This window comes from Talpa europaea (genome assembly GCF_964194135.1).
Source record: "Talpa europaea genome assembly, chromosome: 13".
In the NCBI taxonomy this organism is placed as follows: Eukaryota; Metazoa; Chordata; class Mammalia; order Eulipotyphla; family Talpidae; genus Talpa; species Talpa europaea.
Window position 1 is genome coordinate 25,665,500 of NC_140080.1, and position 25,452 is coordinate 25,690,951.

Sequence of the window (25,452 nt, forward strand, 5' to 3'; positions counted from 1 at the left end):
TATATGTACCACATCTTCTTGATCCAGTCATCTATTTTTGGGCATTTGGGCTGTTTCCAAAGCTTAGCTATTGTAAACTGTGCTGCTATAAACATAGGGGTGCAGGTGCTCTTTGGAATTGATGTTTCTGTGTCCTTTGGGTAAATACCTAGGAGTGTAATTGCTGGATCCTATGGAAGCTCTATGTTTAGTAGGTCCAGAAATCTCCACACAGCTCTCCATAGTGGTTGGACCAGTTTGCACTCCCACCAGCAGTGCAGGAGAGTTCCTTTTTCTCCACATCCTCTCCAACATTTGTTGTTGCTAGTTTTTTTTAATATTGTGAAATGCAATATTCACATGTATGGTGACTCATTAATTCCATTTTTATCTAATATACTCAAAAGAAACTCTCACATATATATTCCAAGAGACATGAAGAATATTCAGAACAACACTTTTATAAGAGTAAAACCCTAGAAGTAACACAAATGCCTAACTATAAAACTAACTGATAAATAAATTTTAGTATATTGACACATTGGAATATTATGTACCAGCCAAAATGAATTAACTGTATCTATATTTACAATATAGATGAATCCTAGAACATTTTACACTATAAAATATTTTCTGATATATTTCATCATAATGTAGATAATGAAATTTAAGGTTACTTATATTTCAGATATTTGGAGGATATAGGCATATATATGCAAATATAAGTATACATATTACATGTATATTTATGTTTAAATAAAGTTAAATCTATATACATATATATATATAAGTGTATATGTAGGTATATATGTTCTTTTAGTTGACAAACACATCAGATAATGACATTATGTTTGCTTATTGTAAATTTGCCTGATTATTAACAATGAAATATAGCACAACTTAGACTTTGTAGGGAAACAAATATTATTAAGGTAATACAACTTCAACAAAACAAACTCACACTCAGTGAGTCTTCATCAGAAAATAATCATTTCTTAAAGATTGCTGTTTTATTATCTAACTGTGGTATGTTACATTTTATGTTGCATTTAGAATCTTATTTTAGGTAAGAATTGTGCATTAAATTAGCGTATCTTTTAAGGAGTATTTCTGTCTTAATTTTTATGTCAGAAAATAATGGTAGCAATCTGGCCAATATAAATATAAATCTTTAAGTAATATAATCAAAATGTTTATCAATTTCAATTCATCTTGTTATTTTTAATGCTCCTAAATGTAAGAAAAAATATAGTACTGTTTCTTGCACTAGGAATAGTTACAGTAGTTCTCAAATATTAGTGTACTTGAGAGTCACTTGAAGGACTTGTTAAAACACAAATCCCAGGACCCCAACCCCAGAGTTTCTGATTCAGTAGGTCTGGGATAGGGCCTGGGAATTTATATTTCTAACAAATTCCCAGGTGAGGCTGATGCTATTGGCTGCAGGACCACAGTTTAAGAAACTATGCCCATCATTTTTTTTCTTTTAGATGCTTTTTATCTTCTTTCCTGGAGTTGGTAAGCTATGGCAGTCACGTGTTAGATCAGAGGTTATACAATCTTGAGTTCTTTCCACTGGTGTGGTCAGACTATCATGTCAACAGTTGCATCATCTATATAAAAAGAGGTTGTAGCCAGTGGTCTCTAAGGTTATTTCAACTCTAAAATTTTACAAACCACTTCTCTTTCAGAATTCAATTCCAACAGTCACTAAATGTTCTTACCCCTTAATATTAGCTGATATCTCCTTTGCCAATATGTTCATGAAAAGTTTGTTAACGTCTACTGGGCTTATGAATATCAATATCCAGGATAATATTTCATATCAAGAATTTTTTCTCTGAATTCTTGATCAAAATAAATGCTGAATATTTGCAAAAATGCATTTAGACATTTTTTAAAGATTTATTTATTGATGCATACAAGAACTGGGGTGTAGGGCCTCCTCTGGTGGCGCAGCGGTTGAGTGCTGGGTTGCGAAGCTGCCCGCAGCCTCTGCAGTGCCGGATCGATCCCCAGCCACCAGCAAGAGTCCCACATGGCACGCAGACCTCTCCTGCCACGCCCGCTGCTCCCCTCAGCAGTGTATTTCATCAGTCTGCCTGTTCTGTTCCCTGCTCTGACTCTGGTGAATTCTCTCACCCTCCCGCGCTTCTGACTGTACCCAGTGCTTGTATAAATAAATAAATCTTTAAAAAAAAAGAAAAGAACTGGGGTGTAGGCCAGAGGTGCAGGTGGGCAGGGGTGAGAGGATTCTCCAGAGACAGAGTGGGGAGCAGAAAAGGCAGATCTACTAAATGCACTGCTGAGGGGAACAGTGGGTGAGACAGGCGAGGTCTGCTGCACCCCGCAGGTCATCTTCCTGGCCAGGATTGAACTCATGCTGCAGTGGCTAGCGACAGCTTGATAGTGCTGTGTCTTTAACCCCTGCGCCACCAGGGAGGCTCCATTTAGACATTTTTATAGTCCAACTTAAAATATTTAGGGAGGGATTGGGGTCAAAATAAGGGGGTTGCAATTGTATGGGGAATATAAAAATAAAATTTATTTTAAAAAAATAAAATAAAATGTATTTTACTGTTTTTTTATTTAAAAAAAATATTTAGGGAGCCACACAATACATAATTTATAATACAGTTTACCCTGTCTAAAGATGTGTCAAGTAACTTTTAATTCTGGCAGAAATTCTTTATCTGCAATTTTCTCCTCTGTATTGTCATAAGTGCTAATTAGCCCAGTTTCAAGAATTTTGTAGACCTCAGAGATGAGCATCTGTCTTGAAAAATAAAATGATTCAATTCAGTTTTTTCTACTTAATAGTGTAGATGAATTGAAGACAGCCATTTAGTGCCAGTTTTTTATCCTGACTTTACCCCCATTTGTATGTTAATGTAAATGAACCTGGAGGCATAGGTACCTTCTAAGTGGGATAAAGTCACTCTAGAGGGGAAAAAAAAAAAGTGCAGTTGAAATAATGTATGTGGTATGTTTTTGTAAGCAGTTTATATTCCCTCATCTCATAAACTTGTTCCCTAGGAGTCCATTAACATCTCTATATTTATAGATACCATCCAGAAAATGAACTATTAGATCTCCACATAGGTGTGATAAATGGTAGCACAGGCAAAGATGAGAATGCAAGCCAAATCTTCAGCCATTTATTTTGGGCTTTACTGCTTAGAACTTTCAGCATGCAATCTTACCTAATGTCCTTTAGTGATTAAAAATGTCTGTAGGGGACTAAAGATGATTTGAAGCAAGAGAATTCAGAATACTGATTCTTCTTTAAATGTATTTCATGTCCCTTCTTTATTTTTGGTAATAAGTTTGATAAATTCACTGTACATTATTGACACAGGACATTTTATATGACTCTGATACCACTCTTAGACATAATTTCAAAAATGTCAGGACAGAAAACAGTTTGTTCAATAAGTAGTAATTCTTTCCAGTTGAATAGCAAAAATGTTTATTTAAAAAACACTAATTTAGGAGAAATAAAACACCACATAGTAAAATCATCACACTTTAAAAACAAGACATCAAATTATATTAGGCACCCCAAAATATAAAAGAAAATGTGAGTTTTTTAAAGACTGCTAGTTGGTTCAGTATAAGCTATTTTTTAAAAAGTGGGTTCAATATCTCTACAACAGGTTTGTAGTACAGCCCCGAATCACTTTTGTCAGGTGAGCAAACTGCTGACTATTGCTTGTATTTTCTTACCATTTTAGACTTAATTTAACTCAGAATACTGAGTTAAAAAGAGAAAATGTTCTTCTGGACCCTGGCATTATCCATGAATAAAAGGTTTGGAGTCCGTTTTTATATGCTTTAACCCAAGGTCACTTCAATAGAGGGATGTGTGTGTGTGTGTGTATGGGAATGTGTGTGTATGTTTGTTTGTATTTGTTTGTGTATATATATGTTACATGGATATCTATGAGTGTGTGGGTGTGTGTGTATGAACTGACATTCCACTGCAGTAGATTGAGCCACTACTGAGACATAATCTGACAATTTCTATAGCTTATAGAGGATAACCATCTGTAGAACTTAGTACTCTATCTGATTCCAGATGACTATCGTGCATATGGTAGTAATAACACTAATAACTAATAACATTTAAGACAAAATTGTTTGATGTTTGTTAAGCAGAGTACCCAATCTTTTCAAATAAGTCTAGATATCTCTTAGGACTGAGAAGATATCTATAGTAGAGAATAACATATATAAAAAGTGAAGGTTCCAATTATCACTACCTTCCAATAATGCCTTTTCTCTTTAGCCATCTTCATTAAGTGTATTGTTGAATGAACTATACATGCATTTTTGAACTGGTGTACACTACTGAGCTTGTGAACTTGTGATCCAGCATTAGAAAACTGAATCAAAGATCCCTGATGCACATGCATACATACGCACAAATCCGTGTAGAGGAGGGCCATGCTCTAAAGATAATGATTCATAGCTTTGAGGAAGGTTTTTAAAAAGGTAGCTATATTAAAAATACATCAACCATGTGATCCAGCAATTCCATTTCTAGGTATCTACCTGAAGAATACAAAGTCATGGAAATACTGATTTTTACATATATGCTCCTATGTTCTCTGAAGCACTATTTACAATAGCCAAGTTGTGGAAACAACCTAAGTGCCCAGGGCAGAGTGGATTAGAAAAATATGGTGTGTATATACAAAGTTGAATAGTACTCAGTTATTAAAAAGTTTGTACCCTTGCCATTTGTGACAACACAAAAGGATCTGGAGAGGATCTGCGCAAAGTGAAATAAGTCAAAAGGAGGAAGACAAATACCAGATGATTTCACTCATATAGAGAATATAGAGAAAACAAAATACAAAAAAAAAAACCCTGCAAAAACTAAATCAAAATAAACAATAGAAATATGAAAAAAGGGGAGCCTCCCTGGTGGCACAGGAGTTAATTTCTCAGCTCTATCAAGTTATTTCCAGCCATTGCGACTTAAGTACCATCCCCAGCCAGGGAGCTAACCCACATGGTGCAGCAGACCTCCCCTGTCTTTCCTGCTGTCCCCCTCAGCAGTGTATTTCAGTAGATCTGCCTGTTCTGCTCCCCACTCTGTCCCTGGTGAATAGTCTTACTACCACCCCTGCATCTCTGGCCTATACCCCAGTTCTTAAATGCATAAATAAATAAAAATAAATCTTAAGAAAAAGAAATATGAAAAAAGACAAAAGTGACAGCCATGCCAGAGCTAACATACATCTATGTTAATAACATAACAGACATTAGCATATGTGTGTTTGAAGTTAATGGTGATTACTGACTGTTGAACCCAAAATTTTTAAATGTCAGATCTATATTTAGGAATATTTTTCATAATCTCAAGGAAAAAAATCTCTTTCCTATAGAGCAATGGTAGAGGTTATTTCCTTTCATATTTTATGAGACAAGCAGTGCAGATAACATTTTACAGATCTTACGATTGTTTGAAGAATCTAGCACAGCCCTATCTTCTGCGTGTATCATCATCAATTATAGTGACATCATGATGAATTCACTTGTGGGAAAGTCCCATGCCAGATCTTACCTACTCTTTGCCTTGGGTTAGCTTAACATCACCACTAGTTAGGTAAAAATAAGATGTGTTTTCTTTTTTAAAAGATTTTATTTATTTTCCATAGAAGAACCAGGGTGTAGGTCAGAGGTGCATGAGGTGAAAGGATTCACCAGAGACAGAGTAGGAAAGAACAGGTGGATTTACTGAAATACTAAGGGGAGCAGCAGGTGAGACAGGAGAGGTCTCTGCACTTTGTAGGTTAGCTCCCTGGCCAGGGATTGAACTCAGACCTTCACAGTGTGTAGTGCTGAGACTTAACCCCTAGGCCACCAGGGAGCTCAAGATGTATTTTCTTAATTCATGAATTTTGTTTCACAGGATTTTCTCACTTATTCTCCAGAAACAGAATTCATTTGCTTCTTTTTTTTTTTTTCTTTTTTTTTCGTTCGCCAGGGAACGAACTGGCACTGCAGAGGCTGCGGGCAGCCTCGCAGCCCAGTGCTCAAACGCTGCGCCACCAAGGGAGGCTCTTCCTTTACTTCTTGTATGACAGCCTAGCTTTACTACCACCACCACCACCACCACCACCACCCCATGCCAAATTATATTAAATTTACTAAATTAAATTTTTGTAGGTTTACTATGTTATGAGTAAATATCATGGAACCAGCTAGATTTAGTGAAATTACAATACATTAGTTATTAGGCTATCACAGTTTATAAAAATTTCCACCTTCCCTACCAAGTGCTCTTTAATAGTTTTGTCTTTCTCATTTTGTCTTGGTCCCAATCTTTCTCTTGGTCCCATCTTAAGAATTTCATCCCTTTCTATTATCCCTTGTCATGTCCACTCCTGAATTGTTGACATGCTGTATAAATCCTACCTAAAACCCCAGACCCTTAGAAATTACAAAATTTTAGGCTTGGGGTTCTAATAAATCACCACCACCTGGATCTTAGATATTATTTAAGCACTTAACAACATTTATAAAGTTAATAAACTTTTTTTTTAAGTAGTTTTTTTTTTTTATAGAGGCATGTTTTATTTATTTATTTAGTTTATTTGTTTGTTTGTTTTGTTTATACATGCACTGGGTACAGTCAGAAGCGCGGGAGGTGAGAGAATTCACCAGAGCCAGAGCGGGGAGCAGAGCAGGCAGAAGGACTGAAGTACACTGCTGAGGGGAGCAGCGGGCGGCAGGAGAGGTCTGCGCGCCATGTGGGACCCTCCTCTGGTGGCCGGGGAGCAGCCGGGGATCGAACCGGCGCCGCAGAGGCCGCGGGCAGCTTCGCAACCCAGCGCTCAACCGCTGCGCCACCGGGGAGGCCCTAAGTTAATAAACTTTAAGAAAATTTTTCACATGCATTTGTGGGTTGCTCTTAATTCACATATTTGTTTTTAATACCCCATATTGATGGGATCATCATTTTCATACAGAACCACTTACTACTTGGGATGAAGATAATTTGAAAATTCTTTTTTTTTTTAAAGATTTATTTATTTATACATACGAGAGCTGGAGTACAGGCCAGAAGTGTGGGGGGTGAGAGGATTCACCAGAGACAGAGTGGGGAACAGAACAGGCAGATCTACTGAAATACACTGCTGAGGGGAGCAGCGGGCAAGACAGGAGAGGTCTGCTGTACCGTGTGGATTGCTCCCTGGCCAGGGATCGAACTCTTGCTGCAGAGGCTTTGGATTACTTCATAGTGCGGTGCTTAACCCCTTGCGCCACCAGGGAGGCCGATAATTTGAAAATTCTTAATACATTCTTGTACTTTAAGATGAGTCAGTAATGTTAGGTGGGGATTTTGTTTAAAATGCACACCAAGGGCCTCCCCTGGTGGCACAGAGGCTGAGTAGTGCCGGTTCAATTCTTGCCGGCTGTCGAGATACCCACATGGCGCAACAGACCTCTCCTGCCATGCCCGCTGCTCCCCCCAGCAGTGTATTTCATCAGTCTGCCTGTTCTGTTCCCCACTCTGGCTCTGGTGAATTCTCTCACCCTCCTGCACTTCTGACTGTACCCAGTGCTTGTATAAATAAATAACAAATCTTCAAAAAAAATAAATAAAATGCACAACAATAAGATGATATTCAAGTCATCCTCAGTTAAGTCAGTAGTGGTTGAAAAAAAGAGGAGATTCAGAAAGAGAGGGTATGGGGGTGTGAGGGAAGAAGGAAGGGAAAGAGGGAGGGGAGGGAGGGAGGGAGACTCTCTTATTTGATATGTTTCACTTTGGAAAAGTAGACCAATTCACTCAGCTCTTTTTATACTCAAGAACTAGCACTTCCTGCTGAGTTACTTCTTCCACATCTATAGAAACACAGGGAGCGTCACAGACATCTATCAATCAAGATCTTATTTCATCTGACATGGCTCAGCCAGAGAGACTTGAAATTCTCTAAAGTAGAAGAAAGGTGACAGTTATGAATAAATACAGAATCATTTGAGGTACATAAGTTTTCTCAGAAGCCTCATCGCAAGTGGTGGATGGGCAGCACTGATATCATTACTTTCTGATTATTTCCCTGGCAGACAGGTGTCACCTCTTATCCTGGAATAACTTTGGAGATTACAGATTCCATAGCCTCTCTCCTGACTATCTCATCTTGCAGAAGTATTCTTGTAGGTTAATGGATTTTTAATATTTCAATTATATTTTCTTTTCTTCACTTTACACTAATTGCTTATCATTTCATACTAATGAGCATTTGTGCTCATAAACTCAATCCTTATGTTTGTCTATTGCCACTCCCTTCTTTGTCAAAGGTTTTCATTTCACTTTGCCATTTGTATGCTTGATTTTCATACTATTCTATGAGAACATGCTGATTATCAAGGAATTATGTAAGATTCTAACTGAATTTAATCTGTGAAAAAATGATTTAAAATAAGTGAACTTTTCTTGCCTGCATTATGAAGAAAATCGTATTACAAGTGAGAGACCCACATCTGCACTCAGTTTTCCTGTTGAAGTTTGGGGAAAGAAATACAAGACATTAGCAAAGGACAGATTCTATAATGACAAATAGTGAATGATGTCTTTTTTTTTTTAAATCTGGCACCTTGAATATTTCAGAAGTGTCAGTTTGATTACATTTATTAGGAATATTGAAAGGACATATACTTACGTGCACATTCTTCTATATAATTTTTATTAAAATCAAAATCATAGGCCTCCCTCGTGGCACAGGCAGTTGAGGGCCGTGAGGCTGTCCACATCCTCTGCAGCATGTGTTCAATTCTGGCAGGCCAGGGAGATACCCACATGGTGCGGCAGACCCCTCCTGTCTGGCTGGCTGCTCCCCTCAGCAGTGTATTTCAGTCAGTCTGCCTGTTCTGTCCACCACTCTGTCTCTGGTGAATCCTCTCACCCTCCTGTGCATCTGGCATGTACCCCAGTTCTTATATGCATGAATAAAATAAATCTTTAAAAAAAATAATAACAGCACAACTATAAAAGAATTGAGAAGCATCAGTGAGTGACAGTGTCACATTTATAAATGATGAGAGGCACACTAGAAGATACCACCATCTAGACTGCTCTGGGAGGGAGTTTCTAAGTGGTAGAAAGAATGCTGAAAAGGGTCCAGTGAGGAAGAGACAGGTGTGATGATTGTTGAACGTAAGTGTGGCAGAAAATATGGATATTATTGATTTAAAGATATATATGTAAAAGTCATGCAAACTGTTCCCTATAGACATGACAGCCTCCCTCTCATATATGCAGTGCTCACCGTTTAGGTCTATGCTGCGCAAGCAAACAGTCAAAACATAACAGTGCCAAAAAGCAGGTTCTTCTATGTGACACTGAATAAACTTGCTGAAGATTGTCACATAAATAGGACTTATTTATCCAGAGCAACATCCTCCTCCAAGTATTCAATAAGTCAACACCTGATTTGTTGTAAAAGTCTACCAGGAAAATTATAGGTTATGTGGTATGAAAAAAAAGCAAGAAAAATAAAAAGAGAGGGCCTACCCTGGTGGCGCAGGTAGTTGAGCTCAGCACTGTGAAGCTGTCCACAGCCTCTGCAGTGCGGGTTCCATCCCGGCCGGCCGGCAAGAATCCTACATGGAGCAGCAGACCTCTCCTGTCTTGCCCGCTGCTCCCCACAGCAGGGAATTTCGTCAGTCTGCCTGTTCTGTTCCCCACTCTGTCTCTGGTGAATCCTCTCACCCTCCTGCGAATCTGGCCTGTACCCTGGCTCTTGTGTAAATAAATAAATAATTTTTTTTTAAAAAATTAAAAAATAAAAAGAGAAATATGAGAGATAACAAACTTATTTTTCCCAATCCGGGCAGTACCATTATTATTTAATTGCTCCAGGAAGACTTAGTACACTAAGCTGGATGGATAATATTGTGAAAGACTGGCTTTAAAAGATATAGCTATAGATATATATATATATGCATCATTCTCTATTTTTGTACAATGTATGCTTTCTCCTCTCAGGTGTAGTCCTCGTGAAATCCCCACCCGAGGAGCACCAGTCTTCCTGGTTGTGAAAGTCATGTTTTAAATTTTCTACATCCTCATGATTTTTGCTTATTCTCTCAATGACTGAAACCGCTAGGATCCCCTGCTGTGATTACTGATTAGTATATTTCTGCTTGTGACTAATCAATTAGGCATAAGCAAGCTTAAATTTTTACATTTTCCTAAAGAAGTAAACTTTACTGTTAAACTTACCTGTTTATTTCAGGTACTGCCTTTTGCCTTGAAGTCTGTTTGCTTGATAGTAATGTGGTTATATGACTTTTTTTTTTTTTTAAAGATTTATTTATTTATTTATTTATACAAGCACTGGGTACAGTCAGAAACGCGGGAGGGTGAGAGAATTCAACAGAGCCAGAGCAGGGAGCAGAGCAGGCAGAAGGACCAAATTACACTGCTGAGGGCAGCAGAGGGCAGCAGGAGAGGTCTGCACGCCATGTGGGACCCTCACCCGGTGGCCGGGGAGCAGCCGGGGATCGAACCGGCGCTGCAGAGGCTGCAGGCAGCTTCGCAACCCAGCACTCAACCGCTGCGCCACAGGGGAGGCTCGGTTATATGACTTTCTTCTGTTTACTGTTGGCAAAATATATTTAGTTTCCAATTTTCTGCACCTTTGTGTTTAATATTAGTCTGTTGTAAACAGCACAAAGTTGTTTTTTTTTAAGATTTATTTTTATTTATTTATGCATACAAGCACTGGGATGTAGGGGCCTCCCTGGTAACACAAGGGGTTAAGTCTCAGACTGTGAAGCTCTCTGCAGACACTGCAGCAGGAGTTCCATCCCTGGCCTGGGAGGTGACCCACATGGTGCAGCAGACCTCTCCTGCCTAGCCCACTACTGCCCTCAGAAGTGTGTTTCATTCAGTATGGCTGTTCTGCTCCCCATTCTGTCTCTGGTGAATCCTCTCACTCTCACACCTCTGGCCTGTACTCCAGGTCTTGTATGCATAAATAAATAAATCTTTAAAAAAAAACTAGGGTGTACGTCAGAGGTGCAGGGGTTGGGCGGGGCCATGAGAGGATTCACCAGAGACAGAGTGGGGGGTAGAACAGGCAGATTTACTGAACTACACTGCTGAGGGGAGCAACAGGCAGACAGGAGAGGTCTGCTGTACCATGTGTGTTATCTCTCTTGGCCAGGCACTGAAATGAACTCTTATGGCAGTGGCTGGAGATAGCCTGATAACGTTAAGACTTTAACCCCTTTGCCACCAGGGAGGCCCAGAGTTGAGTTTTAATACATCCTAATTGTCCTTGTTGCTTTTACAACTTTATTGAGGAATAATCTATTAACAATATGGTACACGTATTAAAGGATACAATTCCATAAGTTCAGACACATGCAAATTTCTATGAAATCAATACAATCAAAATAATGAACATTTCTGACATACCCCAGAGTTTCCTTGTATCTGTTCATTTGATTCAATTCTCAGGTAACCATTCATCTTTTTTCTGTCACTTTAACTGAGCTTGCATTTCCGAGAATTTTGCATTAAAAAAATTATTCATTATATACTTCCTTTTGTCTGGTTTCTTTCATTTAACACAATTATTTTGAGAGTACTGCAAGTTGTTACACAAAATTGTCCTTTTGATTCTATTGTATGCATATGTCACAATGTGTCTATCCATTAACCTATTGAGAAGTGTTTGCATTGTTTGCTATTGAGGCTATAATGAATAGAACTGCTATGAATATTCAGGCACAAGTCTTTATGTAGACATATTTAATTTCTCTTAACAAAATGCGTTAAATTGTATTTGTGTGTTTAACTTTTCAAGAAACTCTCAAACCTAGTTCCTTACTGGTCTCTTTACATTCCAACCAGAGGTTTTGAGTGTTAGGTCTTCCGCATCTTTGTCAAAACTTGGAATGGTCAGACTTTTTAATTTTAGTTATTCTAATAGGTTTTTAGTGACAACTCATAGTGGTGTTGATTTAAATTTCCTTATGATTGGTGCCATTAAACATTTGGTCATGTATTTATTTGTAGCTCTGTGTTTTCTTGGTGAACTGTTCAAAAATGTTGCCCATTTTAAAAATAGATTTCAAATTTTAAAGTGGGTTTTCTTATTACTGAGTTCTATGAGTTCTTTATTTTAGATACAATTCCTTATCAGAGATATGACAGGAAAACGTTTACCCTTTCAATCTCTGCCTTGTATTTTTTTTAACTTGAATTTTCATTCCCTTAACAGTTTATTTCAAAGATCAAACGTTTTTAACTTTGATGAAGTAATATCCTTTTCTTTTTATTAGCCATATTTTGATGTTATATTTAAGAAGGTTTTGTCAGAATCAGATCACATTTTCTTCTCTTCAAGTTTTTACACTTAATTTATGATCCATTTTAACTGAATTATTGTACATGGTACAAGGCATTGGTTTTTTTCTCTTCACTGCATTCAGTTTTTACATGTAGTCAATAGATTTCACCATATATTAAAAGATTATCCTTCTCTATTGAATTCCCTTTGTAATTTTTAAAAAAATCAATAGTATGTCCATGTGTGGCTCTATTTTTAGATTTGACTCTATTAATACATTTGCCTATCTTAACATAACTACCACATCTGTTTAGATTACTAGAAGTTTTTCTTTTGTGTGTGGGTATTTGCTTTTTTCCCTCATTTTTTTAATATATCATACTTCATTTTTTTAATTTTTATTTTATATATTTTTACATCATTTTTCAATTTTTGTACAGTGTATGCATTTTCATCTTAGTTGCTTTTATTGGGGCATAGGAGATGGGTTGGGATAAATCACCATGGTGGAATGCCCATGATGGACATGTCCATTCTAATCTTACTAGCATAGTTTTTGAAACTTTCTTTTTCTTTTCCTTGGCACTGCTGCACTTATTGCCAGCAGCTTCTATAAGTCCATTGCTCCTCCTTGGAAAAGAATTTCCTCTTTTTCTTGGAGACAACCCTGATTTATTCCTCTTTCTGATCACTAACTTGTTACTTTGGGGGAGGAAAGATTTGTTCCTCTTGTGAAGACTTCTGCTGCCAGCTATCACTTCAAGATCACTACAGCTAACTCTTCCTTGGAAAAAGTTTTTTTTTTCCCTTGGGTTTGGAGAAGGAGACAGATGGACTTTCATTGCATTCTCCAGAATGTCTATTACTAAAGTTTTATAATCTGTCTTCGAAGCAGCTAAAGATAGTCCTCCAACTTTGTTCTTTTGAAAATGTTTTCACTAGTCCTTTATATTTCTAGATAAATTTTAGCATCTACTCATCAAATTCTATGAGACATCTTGCTGAGATTTTTATTGGGATTATATTCATTTTCTTACTATTTGGAAATAATTTCACTTAACAACATTGAATCTTTTGAATGCAAAATGTGAAATATCAGTGTCCTGTAGTTTTTAGTCTATAGGTCTTGAACATCTTTTTGTCATATTTATCTAACAGTGTTTCATATTTGTAATATATTGTAAATTATATTTTCCATTGAAATTTCTAATTCTTTTTAAACTACATAAATATAAATGCCTTTTGCCTATTGATCTTTTATTCTGCAATATTTATCAAATCACTCACTAGTTCTATTATCTTTCTTTGTCAATTCCAATGGATTTTCTACATAGTAATCCTGTTCTTTGCTGGTTTCAAAGAAAATGTGACAGTTAGAGATGGAATCTAGCAGTGTTGAAATATTGGTTGTCTTTAAAGATGAAGAGCTACCATGAAGAGTTTCAAGTCAGATAGAATAGTGTGACTGAGTGGGAGCTGTACCATTAATCTGCAACATAGGATGTGTAAGAAGGTATAATATGAAAGTCAGATTAGGAGCCAGTTTTCAGAGGTTTTGATTTGCCTCCCTGAAAAGCATATACCATAGATATTACTTTAAAAATGAATCAAAATCAGGCATTATATTAGGAATTGAAGTCTATGATTTATTAAATATTTTGGGCTATTGGAGATGAAAATGGATTAAATTATTTTGAAAATGAGTAAATAGGGGTAAAAAGTGGTTATTATTCATATTCCTACTGCTGGCCATGAAAACATTCCATTCATTATTAAACTGCAAACTTCTTTGACACTGATGATCTATCACAGAGATAGGGTTCACTGTGAAATAAAGTGACGTATACAGGCATTGTTCATCTGTCCTAATCATTTTTATTAATGTGGTGTTCTAACCAAATAATGATTGATGGGTATTCCTTTTGACTTTGCCATGCTTCTATAAAGACATACCATAGGTCTGCGCATTATCATTTTCAAATTGTAGTTTGTTCTCTGTCCTGTCACCTTCCCTTCCTTATTACTCTTTGTATACATGTAAATATAAACATATTAGCATACAAAAGAAAATTTGAACTTCTTATTAAATCAAACCACTGGAATTTAGATTCTCTTCTGTATAAATATAGTATATGCCATATATGTGTGTCTGTATATGATAAATTGTTTAAATCACTGTCACAGAAGAGATTCAGTTTTTTACTCTTTAGTCTGAGGATGGCAAATCAAATTCTCCAGAAGGACTTTTCTCTCTCTCTGCTTTTGGGTTTCATGAATGAGTCAGTGGTGTGAAGTACTTCAGGAAAGGGATTCTTTGGGTAAGAGCCAGGTGAGAGTGTACAGTCATTTTCTTTGGAGCAAGAGAGGGTATCTGTAGTAGCTCTGTACATATAGAGGTTGAATTATCATGCTATGAGATTGTCTTGAGCTTTTATGTAGTTGTTTAACGGCTTTATGTTTTTGAAATGCAAACAACTCTATGGCTGAACACCCTACCATAGAGTCACATTTATTCCCTCTAGGGGTTGCTTCTGCAGTTGGTCAATATTTATTGGACTATATACCAAGCATTATGAGAACCATTTTACATATACTATCTATTATCTATTTTTATTATTATTGCTTATTTAGTACTTATTTGTTACTTATTAACAAGGTAGACTGAATTTTAGCAGCCAAAAGCAATGAACATTTTTTATCATTTACAATTTCTAATGGTCTGGGATTTAGGAGCATTTAGCTATATGGGTCTGGTTTGGAATCTGTTCTGAGGTTGGAATAAAGCTCTTGGGGGCTGAGAGGGACACAGTCATTTGATGGCAGGAATATCTGCTTCCAAGGTCACTCACATAGCTAAGTATCTCATTTAATCCTCCAGGAACTACAACTTATTTATGCCTAATGCACCCATATTATAGACAAGGAGCTTGTGGCACAAATTTAATGCCATAGTCCTTGTTTTTAACAGCTGTGGTTAAAAAACTCCTGAATGGAAAAAAGGAACTTGCATCAGTTTGCAATAATTACTTTTTTAAATTAAAGAAAGGGAAAAATCTAAATTTACATTAAAAGATACCCAGGGCCTCCCCAGTGGCGCAGCGGTTGAATGCTGGGCTGCGAAGCTGCCTGCAGCATCTGCACACCAGTTCGATCCCCTGCTGCCAGCAAGGGTCCCCACATGGCACGCAGACCTCTCCTGCCGTGCCCGCTACTCCCCTCAGCAATGTATTTCGTCAATCTGCCTGTTCTGTTCCCCACTCTGGCTCTGGTGAATTCTCTCACCCTCCCATGCTTCTGAATGTACCCAGTGCTTGTATAAATAAATAAATAAATCTGTAAAAAATAATAAATAAATAATAAAATATACCCAGTTCCTTCATTTAGCTGAAAAAATTTTGAATATTGCTGAGTATTTATTATTATATTTAGTTATTTTATCCTGAATGCATACATAAGGTATTCTGGATCAAAGAAAGATTTCTTTTTGAATACCTTGCGGTAACTAATAAGTCGGACTTCCTTTGCCCTAGTTCCTACCCTATAATGACAAGATAAGAGCCAAGCCACTTGTCTTATACAAGTGACCAGGTTTATCCATAAGCAAGGAAATAAGGAAAAGGATTTGTCTATGCTTATAAAGTGATGGGAAACAGCTGTCTTCTCATCTCCTGAAAGGATAGTCTTCTTACTCCAGCATTTTGGTATGTAAATAAAACCTTTCCAGAACCAGAGGTTGTCTCCAAGTTATTGAACCTTATTCCTACTTAAAATGAAGGAATGGGCCTCCGTGGTGGCCTACGGGTTAAGTCTCAGCACTACCACTGCAAAGGCCAAGAGCCACTGTCTGAGTTCAATTCCTGGCCAGAGATAAGTTATCTAGACTTTGTTCTCATCTGTAGTTTAGGAAAACAGTTGCCTAACAAATTTTGTATTGATTCATTTAATTGGTAACATGGACATCCAGAATCCTCATTGCAGATTATGCTGGGAAATATAGTTTTATTAAAGCTTTCAGAACATCACAATTCAGGAAGATATACTTGAAGGAGATGAGCATGAAGGATAAGTGAAACTCAATCATAAATAACACAGGGAAGAATTAAAACATCCTATATCATATATTTGATTACATATTGAGCATAGATGTTCAAATTTGAAATTATGTACCTTTGACTACAGCATGCATCTTTTTTTAAGGGATTAATGTTGGAATTTTTAATATTTTTAAAGATAGTACTTTTTTCTTACATTGTTGTTCATTTTTGGACAAGATGTTTTTCCTTCCTTCAGATTTGGTCACCATAGTTCTCCCACCACCAAAGGACCCACAGTCCATCACCATATTCCCTTTACTCTCCCTTCCCCTTTTCTTATCTGCCCCCACCCCCATCCCTGGATGCTGCATATCTATGGTCAGCTTTCAAGGTTTATCTTTGACTGATGCTTTGTTTGATTTCTCTATATCTCAAATGTAAGTGAAACCATCTGATATTTTTCTTTTTCCTTTTGATTTATTTTGCTTAGCATAATCCTCTCCAGCTCCACCCATGTTTTGCTGCAAATGGCATGAGTCTGTCTTTTTCAATCACTGAGTAGTATATTGTCCAACGTGTATATGTACCTCATCTTCTTGATCCCGTCATCTGTTTTAGGGCATTTAGTTTGTTTCCATATCTTGCTGTTGTAAATAGTGCTGCAGTAACCACAGATGTGCAGGTTTCCTTTTGAATTAGCATTTTTGTGTCCCTTAGGTTGATTCCTAGAAGTGGAATAGCTGTGTCATATGGTGGAACCATTTCTAGTGTTTGAGGAATTTCCCCACAGCTTTCCATAGTGTCTGGACCAGTTTACATTCCCACCAGCAGTGAAAAAGAATTCCCAATTTTGTTGTTATTTTAATCCCATCCTTGCCAGCACTTGTTGTTCCTGTTTTGTTTTGTTTTTTTAATATGGGCTGTTCTCACAGGTGTGAGGTAGTATCTCATTGTGGTTTTGATTAGCATTTCCCTGATAAGTCATGATGAATATTTTTTCTTACACCTGTTGGCCATTTGCATTCTTCTTTGGACAAGTATCTATTTAGTTCTTCTGGCCATTTTTTTTGATTGGGTTGTTGCATTTGTTTTTGTTGAATTGTGTGAGCTCTTTGTATATATTTGGTACCAGTCCCTTATCAGAGGTATGGTATTTTCTCCCATTCAGCGGGTTACTCCCTTTCATTTTGGTTACTGTCTCTTTTGCTGCATAGAAGCTTTTTAGTTTGATGCATTCTCAACTGTTTATATTGCCCTTTGTTTTCCTTGCTTCTGGAAACAAGTTCTCAATGGTGTTTCTAAAGTTTTTATCATAAAGTGTATTGCCTATGTTTTCTTCTATATATTTTATAGTTTCAGGTCTTACCTCAAAGTCTTACCCATTTTGAGGAGATTTTTGTGCATGGTGTGAGGTAATAGTCTTAACTTTGATTCTTTTACATTTGGCAGTCCAGTTTTCCCAGCACCATTTGTTGAAGAGACTTTCTTTCTTCCAATGTATATTCTTCACTCCTTTATTATATATTAGTTGGTCATATATATGTGGTTTTATTTCTGGGCTTTTAATTCAATTCCATTGGTTTGTGTGCCTGTTTTTTGTTCAAACTATGCTGTTTTAATTTTTATGGTTTTGTAGCATAGTTTGAAGTCTGGAAGTCTAATGCCCCTATGCCCCTTTTTAGTCAGGAGAACTTGGGCTATTCAAGGTCTTTTGTGATACCATATGAATTTCAGCAGTATTTGTTGCATTTCTTTGAAGAATGTCATAGAGATTTTTATTGGAAATGCATTTATTTAGTAAATTGCTTTGGGTAGAATGCTCATTTTAATAATGTTGTTTCTTCCAATCTATAAACAAGGACTATCTTTCCATTTATTTGTGTCTTCTTTCTTTTAACAGTGTTTTATAATTTTCCTTGTATAGGTCCTTCACCTCACCTGTTAAGTTTATTCCCTGGTATTTAATTTTTTGCCTTTACGAGCACATGACTACAAGAAACTTCCATCATCTGAATGGAGAGTAGCATATATTGAAGAAGGAATACAAAATGAAAGACTAAACTGCCATTTAGCTCCCAACATTAAAAATTAGGGTTTTGCAAATAAGTTTATTTGTTGTGAAAGAATTATTTAAAGATCCTTGACTCTTGCTTTTTAGTACTTCAATAAAAGATACAGTGGGCAAGCAAAACAGAGAAAGATGAAAAAGCCACTCTTTTAATTGTGGCAAGGAAAGAAGGAAGGAAAATTCCAGAACAAAGAATATGGACTTGTGCCTCACACTCTCATTATCCCTATTTTGGCACAGAGAAGGAGTGATGTGTTAGATAAGTGAGGTTCTGAAGCAAAGGAGTCCTAAATCCTACACACACAGACACACGTGAACATGCACACACACCATCTTTAGGGACTTGAAAATAAAAGTACTATCACAGCTCTATCTGGGGCAGTGTCACATGAACTTAGCAGAACAAAGACGAGGCAGAGGTAAGGGCTGTCCCATCACACTGGTCTCCCATGTAAAACAGAAGCAGCCAAAATTCAAGCTGAAGCGCTTACTAGAATGCTATTGTATTTATATGCTGTGCATTGAAGGAGACAAAACAGACCGCTTTGGGGTCACTGAAAGTCCCAGCCAGACTTCAGAAGTATATGTAACCCCAAGAAGAACTGAGATTGAGATTGGTGGAAAATGACTACCAGGCCCTGACTAAAACAGAGAGTCCCTGTCAGAATGGAGCAATGATTATTCAAAGGACAAGCGCATTTAAGTAGACCCTCATACAGAAAGCCAAAGAATTCTAACAGTGCCATAACCTAGTACTTACATTCTACTCTGCTTCACTAAGATGATGTTAGGATGATGAACGGAACTTTCAGAGAATCCAAGAAATTTTATCTGAGAGTCCAGCCACTACTCTCTAAAGTATCTCTTTAAAGTATTAGATCATACTAACCTTGAACCAGTTATAGACTGAGATTTTGTTCTCACTGAACTGGAAGGTAGTGGCTAAGGAGACTAGGCCAGCTTGTTTACTGATGAAATAAATAAAATATATTTCCTCTTCATGTCAGAAGTACAGTGTAAATTAAATATTGTAAAAGCACCACCCAGTTGGATATTTGCTGTGTGTCCAGTCTGACTTGCTCTAATGTCTGTCATGTTAAAACGCCACATACCACTGCCTATTTAACAACCAAAAAAACAGAAGAAAGATGATGAGGACTCGAGCTTTAGTAATACCACTGGATCAGTAGGTATATGTTCAATTAGATGGAAAAAGAGCGAGGCATGGGGTAAAGTAACGAAGTTAAAAAAAAAAGTTTTTAGACACAAATATCTAAAAAGATACCCAATACCTATCTTGGAGTATCTGAAGCAGAAGCAGGATCAGAATATTCCTAAATGTCTTCCATGTGCCAGGCTTTGGGTTTGCCAACATAGAGGCCTAGAGGTCTGGAGGAATGAGTTGTCCTGGAGATGCATTCCGTTGATGAGAGATCTAGGTCCTGACAGAAGCACATATTAGATGGTCATGTTTCTTCTGCCATTGGCAAGTCCCCTGGTCTTCTAGTACTGGAGCCTAATACTAGATCTCTCAATCATGCAGAAAAGAAGCCATCATGAAATCAGATTATTTTTTACCTTTAGCAGCACACATATGAGCAGGACATACATTATTTTAGAGTTATCACCCCTCTAACTCTCCCAAATACCTCCCATTTGCAATTTCCATTTGTTCTACTTATAACATGTATTTCTGATATAATCTGAAAAATGATTATAACATGTAATGGAAAAACAGAGAAAAATAAGATTATCTGTCTTTGAGAACCCTGAGCAGAAGCATCACTCAAACTGCTTAAGGACTGTGAAGCTGTCCGCAGCCTCTGCGTGCGGGTTCGATTCCCAGCTGGCCAGGGAGATACCCACATGGTGCAGCATAACTCTCCTATCACACCTGCTGCTCCCCTCAGCAGTGTTTTCCATCAGTCTACCTGCTCTGCTCCCCACTCTGTCTCTGGTGAATCCTCTCACCCTCCCGTGCCTCTGGCCTATACCCCAGTTCTTGTATAAATAAAAAAAGGGAATAAATTCCTAATAGTTACCTGGTTCTGTATATAACTCTTCTTTACCTGTTTTCTGCAGGCTTCTTAATGAATCCCAGGAGAGAAAGGAGATTTTAAGAGAGTTATATAAGGTGGTTTTGTAACTTCTAAATATTAATAGCTAACCTTTAATTTCCACTCCACCAATTCAAAATGATATAAATGTGAATCAGTAATAAGCGAAGAAACCATGACTGAACTGCACAGATTTGAAATTGCTCTTTAAAAATGTGTTACTGTTTCCCAAGGTGTGGCTTCCAAGCATTTGCATTACCTAGGAATTATTAAAGTGCTGACTAATTCTGCGTGAAACATTTGTAAGCATATTATGTAGATGTGAGCAGAGCAGAACATTCTGAAATATACTATGATATTTAACAAATAGCCAACAGATCATACATTGTAAATAAAATCATAAATAGTGATGCTCAAAATATTTTTAATGTGTGTTTTTTTACTAGAGGCCTTTTTATACCTGGCAGAGTACCACATTGCTGTTTAAACTAATTTAAAGTAGTTTTTAAATTTTGCTTTTTACATTCATAAAAAGGTTCTTTTTATGAAATTTGCATTACTGTCAATGTTTTAAACTTAATTGTGTTTCACTTTCCATGGGGAAAAATATATAGAGCATCCTCTTATCTAAAATTCAATGTATTGATATAAAGTAAAATTTTTAAATAAATTGTTACCTTATTCATTTAGATGAGATTGTTGATATATCAAAGTGGTGTGTAATTTTTAAAAATTAAGACTAACTCACAAGTTAAATAATCCAGAAAGTACTTAGTAAATTTTCTTCCTGTAAGTTTCTCTTTCTTAGTCTTCTTTGTTGGTTCTTCTGCTTTAGACTAATAAATGTTGGAGTGTCTGAAGGATAGGTCATAGTTTTTATCTAAAATAAGAGTTTATAATTTTAGCACTAGAGGTTTAAGGAAACGTATTGGAATCTTTAGGAATCTTAATTAAAAAATATTTTTAAAGCATTCAGAATGGGTAAATTGTGTTTTTACTCTATTTAAATAATCAGCCAGCCAGCGTTTTTTATTTCAACTATCTCTAAAACACCATAGCACTTTTCTTTAGGTTTATTAAAGTTAATAAAAACAGTAAACTTATCTTGTTCATTGATTGTTATGAACTATCACTCCAAAAAGCAAAATATCAGTAGGTAAAAAAGATTTTTTTTCAGTGTTCTGAAATATCTTAATGTTCAAAGCATACATTTACCACATTGATGGATACTTGAGAAGTGAAATGACAAATTGTAGATGTGACTTGAATTTCATATTGCAGTATAAAACCAGATAGAAAGAGAGCTCTCATTCCTGAGGTAGATGCCTCAATTCCTCTGAATGAGTGAAGTGTTCTTGAGTATGGCAAATTGTCATTTAAGTATAACTCAAATCTAGGGTGCTCAGGATAGGGCAAAAGGAACAATTTTTGAAGGAGATATTCATAATGTTGATTTAGATCCTGAATTTAATTGTGAAACCATTCTGATGAATTCCTCAGAACTCCTGCTCACCTTCCATAGTCAGTGATTGATGACTTTAGTATCTGACACTACTCTATCTTGTCTTTTTACCTGTAAATTGAACATTCACAAGGAGGCATGTATCTTACTGTTCTTTAATTTCCTCTCTATCAATGATATTTTCCTACTTACTTCACACTTCAGCCATTCACTTTTGGTGGCCACCTCTTTATCGACAATTATATGTTGATTTTTTAAAGATTTATTTATTTTTTTAAAAAAGATTTATTTATTTATTTATTTATTTGTTTATTTGTTTATTTATTTATACAAGCACTGGGTACAGTCAGAAGCGTGGGAGGGTGAGAGAATTCACCAGAGCCAGAGCGGGGAGCAGAGCAGGCAGAAGGACCAAAGTACACTGCTGAGAAAGTACACTGCTGAGGGGAGCAGCGGGCGGCAGGAGAGGACTGCGCACCATGTGGGACCCTCCTTCGGTGGCCGGGGAGCAACCGGGGATCGAACCAGCGCTGCAGAGGCTGCAGTCAGCTTCGCAACCCAGCGCACAACCGCTGCGCCACCGGGGAGGCCCAGATTTATTTATTTATGCATATAAGAACTGGGGTACAGGCCAGAGGCGTGGGGATGGGAGGATCCACCAGAGACAGAGTGGGGAACAGAACAGGCAGACTGGCTGAAATACACTGCTAAGAGGAGTAGCGGGGCGAGTCAGGAGAGGTCTGCTGCACCATGAGGGTTGCTCCCTGGCCGGAGATTGAACTTGTGCTGCAGTGGCTGCGGATTGCTTCATAGGTTGTGTCTTAACCCCTTGCGCCACCTGGAGCCCACCTGCAGCTGTATGTTGATTTTAAACCATCTCATTCTCTGTTAATTCCTATCCCTGTAGTTTCTTACTTAATTAATCCAGTTGCATCAGCTTTGGATTTCATTGATTCTTTCACTTTGTCATAATGTCCTCATGTTCTGACCTTTCTCCTTAACCAGCCTAGATTTCTAAGTCAATTATTTTAATGAGTTTTTACAAACAGTTCAGCCTTAGCTCCTTATCATACACACTCTCCACATTCCTTCCCTTGAAATATCTCACCTCCAAATGAACCCAGTCATCTATTTTCTTCATCCTTGTATCTGATTAATGTGGAGAAATTTATAGAAACCTGTTAATTGATTTCACTGCAGATTTGGAGCCATAAATGATAATTAATTCCATCGTATTATCTCTTCTCAAACTTCTAAAATAGACTCTTAGCTAATAATTTCATTCCAATATTCTAAGATTAAGTAGACTCAAAGGGGAATTCCTTCATCTTCTGACCAGCAGATGTAATCACACTTTCTGTATCTGAACCCATATTCTCTACCACTCACTCACTGATTATACTATATATTTTGAAACCCTTCCTACTATTCCTTTCTCAAAACCTATTTTCCACAATTGTCCCTTCTAGCTCTGCATCATAAATTTCTTTGCTCTATTGTAACATTCTCAGATATAGTTCTAGCATCTTTCCTCCTAATATATGGAACACTTTTTCTGATTTTTTTTCATAACAAAATTTCTATTTTAAAAAAGATTTACTTATTTATGCATACAAGAACTGTGGTACAGGCCAGAGGTCCGGGGGGGTGAGAGGATTCATCAGAGACAGAGTGGGGAACAGAACAGGCAGACTGACTGAAATACACTGCTGAGGGGAGCAGTGGAGGAGGCAGGAGAAGTCTGTTGTGCCATGTGGGTCACCTCCCTGGCCAGCTGGGGATCTAATTCATGCTGCAGAGGTTGCAGATAGCTTCACAGTGCTGTGTTTAACCCCTTGTGCCAACAGGGAGGCCCCATAACAAATTTTCTTAAAAGAAATGTCTCTGGTCACTTTCTCAAATCTTCCCTGCCCATTTTTTTTCTCAACTCATTCTAAGTGGATTTTCATCCCCTTCATTCCATGATCATCAAGGATCCCCTTTGTGCTAAAACCACATTGGTTATTTCCCTGCACTTGTCCTACTTGAATTTATAGGTAGCTTTCAACACAGATCATCAATACAGATGATCACATCTTTTAATCAGTTTTTTGGGATGTCTAGGATTCTGAGAAATACTTTCTCCCAATTTTCTTCCTATAAATTTCTCTTTCTTAGTCTTCTTTGTTGGTTCTTCTGCTTTAGACTAATAAATGTTGGAGTGTCTGAAGGATAGGTCATAGTTTAACTTTATTTTTTGCTTCTAATGGTGCTTTTCTTCCTTGTTCATGGAACAGTGTTCACCAATTGTAAGAGATCAGGATTCCTGGGAAACTGACTCTAAGATGGAGATTTATATGCACAAAGTATTTTGGGAGTCTTTGGGATCAAAACCTGTATAAAGAGTAAAAGAAGCCAGATTAGGCAGAGGGGGAAGTTGAACTGCAATGCAATTGCAGAAGTCCATCCTAAGAGTTTTGGAATTGGGATGTCCTGAATTGGGGAAGGAATCTCAAACTCTAGACTTTGATATGAACCAATCTTTGATTGAGAGCAGGTTTTGCAGGAGGGTGAAATCTTGGGGGAAACTATCTTTTTCATCTATGAACATTCCCTAAGAAGGGAATCAGCTGAGGATTGTTAGGAGGCAAAACTACCAGAAGTTTGAGAATTATATGCTTCAGTCCCAGTAGAAGGGGGAATCTGGACAATGCTTCACAGCAAACTATACCATTCAAAGTTTCCTTCCTTTCCTAAGATTTGTCACTTCCCACCCCCCCATCTTTTATTGCTACCAAAAATTACCTTGCCTAATTGTTACTTATATACTTTCTGACCATAGAGACCCTATAGAAAGCTTGAGAAAAATAAGGACCTTAGTTATCTTATTCATTGCTATTGCCCTGGTATCTGGAAATGTCTGGCCAGCAAATAATTGACATTATTTCAAATTACTCAAGAAATAATTTCTTGAGTAAATAAATTCAGTCTCAGGCAAAAGATTTTTATATGCAGTATACATCCTTTTTCGTAGAGGTGGAAACTCAAAGTTATGTGCACAGAACTCTCAAGAGACTGATTAAGAGGAGGTAATTTTGGCACAGTGAATACAGTCCTGAACTGTAAAACAGAACAGTCAGGGCTTCCTGCCACTCAGCAAATAATCATTTACCCAGGATTAAGTCAGGTCACCTATTTGGACCTTGATATCATCATTTATTAAAAGAGCTTATATAACTCTAATGTTTGATAACTAAGCAGGACACATGGGGAACATAAAGATTACTGATTAAAAGGTGAGAGGATTCTACTTATGTAAACATAATACCAATTTTGTATTAAAACAAAAATAGAATTGCCTTAATAAATAAGATAAGATCATTATTGTGTAAGTATAGCTTAATATAATAAACATACTCTTGTTAAGTGTAAACAATATAAATAATCAGAGTGTAATTGCTTGTTCATTTTGAAAATATTATCTGTTTTAATTTTGTTCAACTTATATGACCTCTGAAGTGATTCTCTGAATAATCCCAAATAATGCTAATACTAT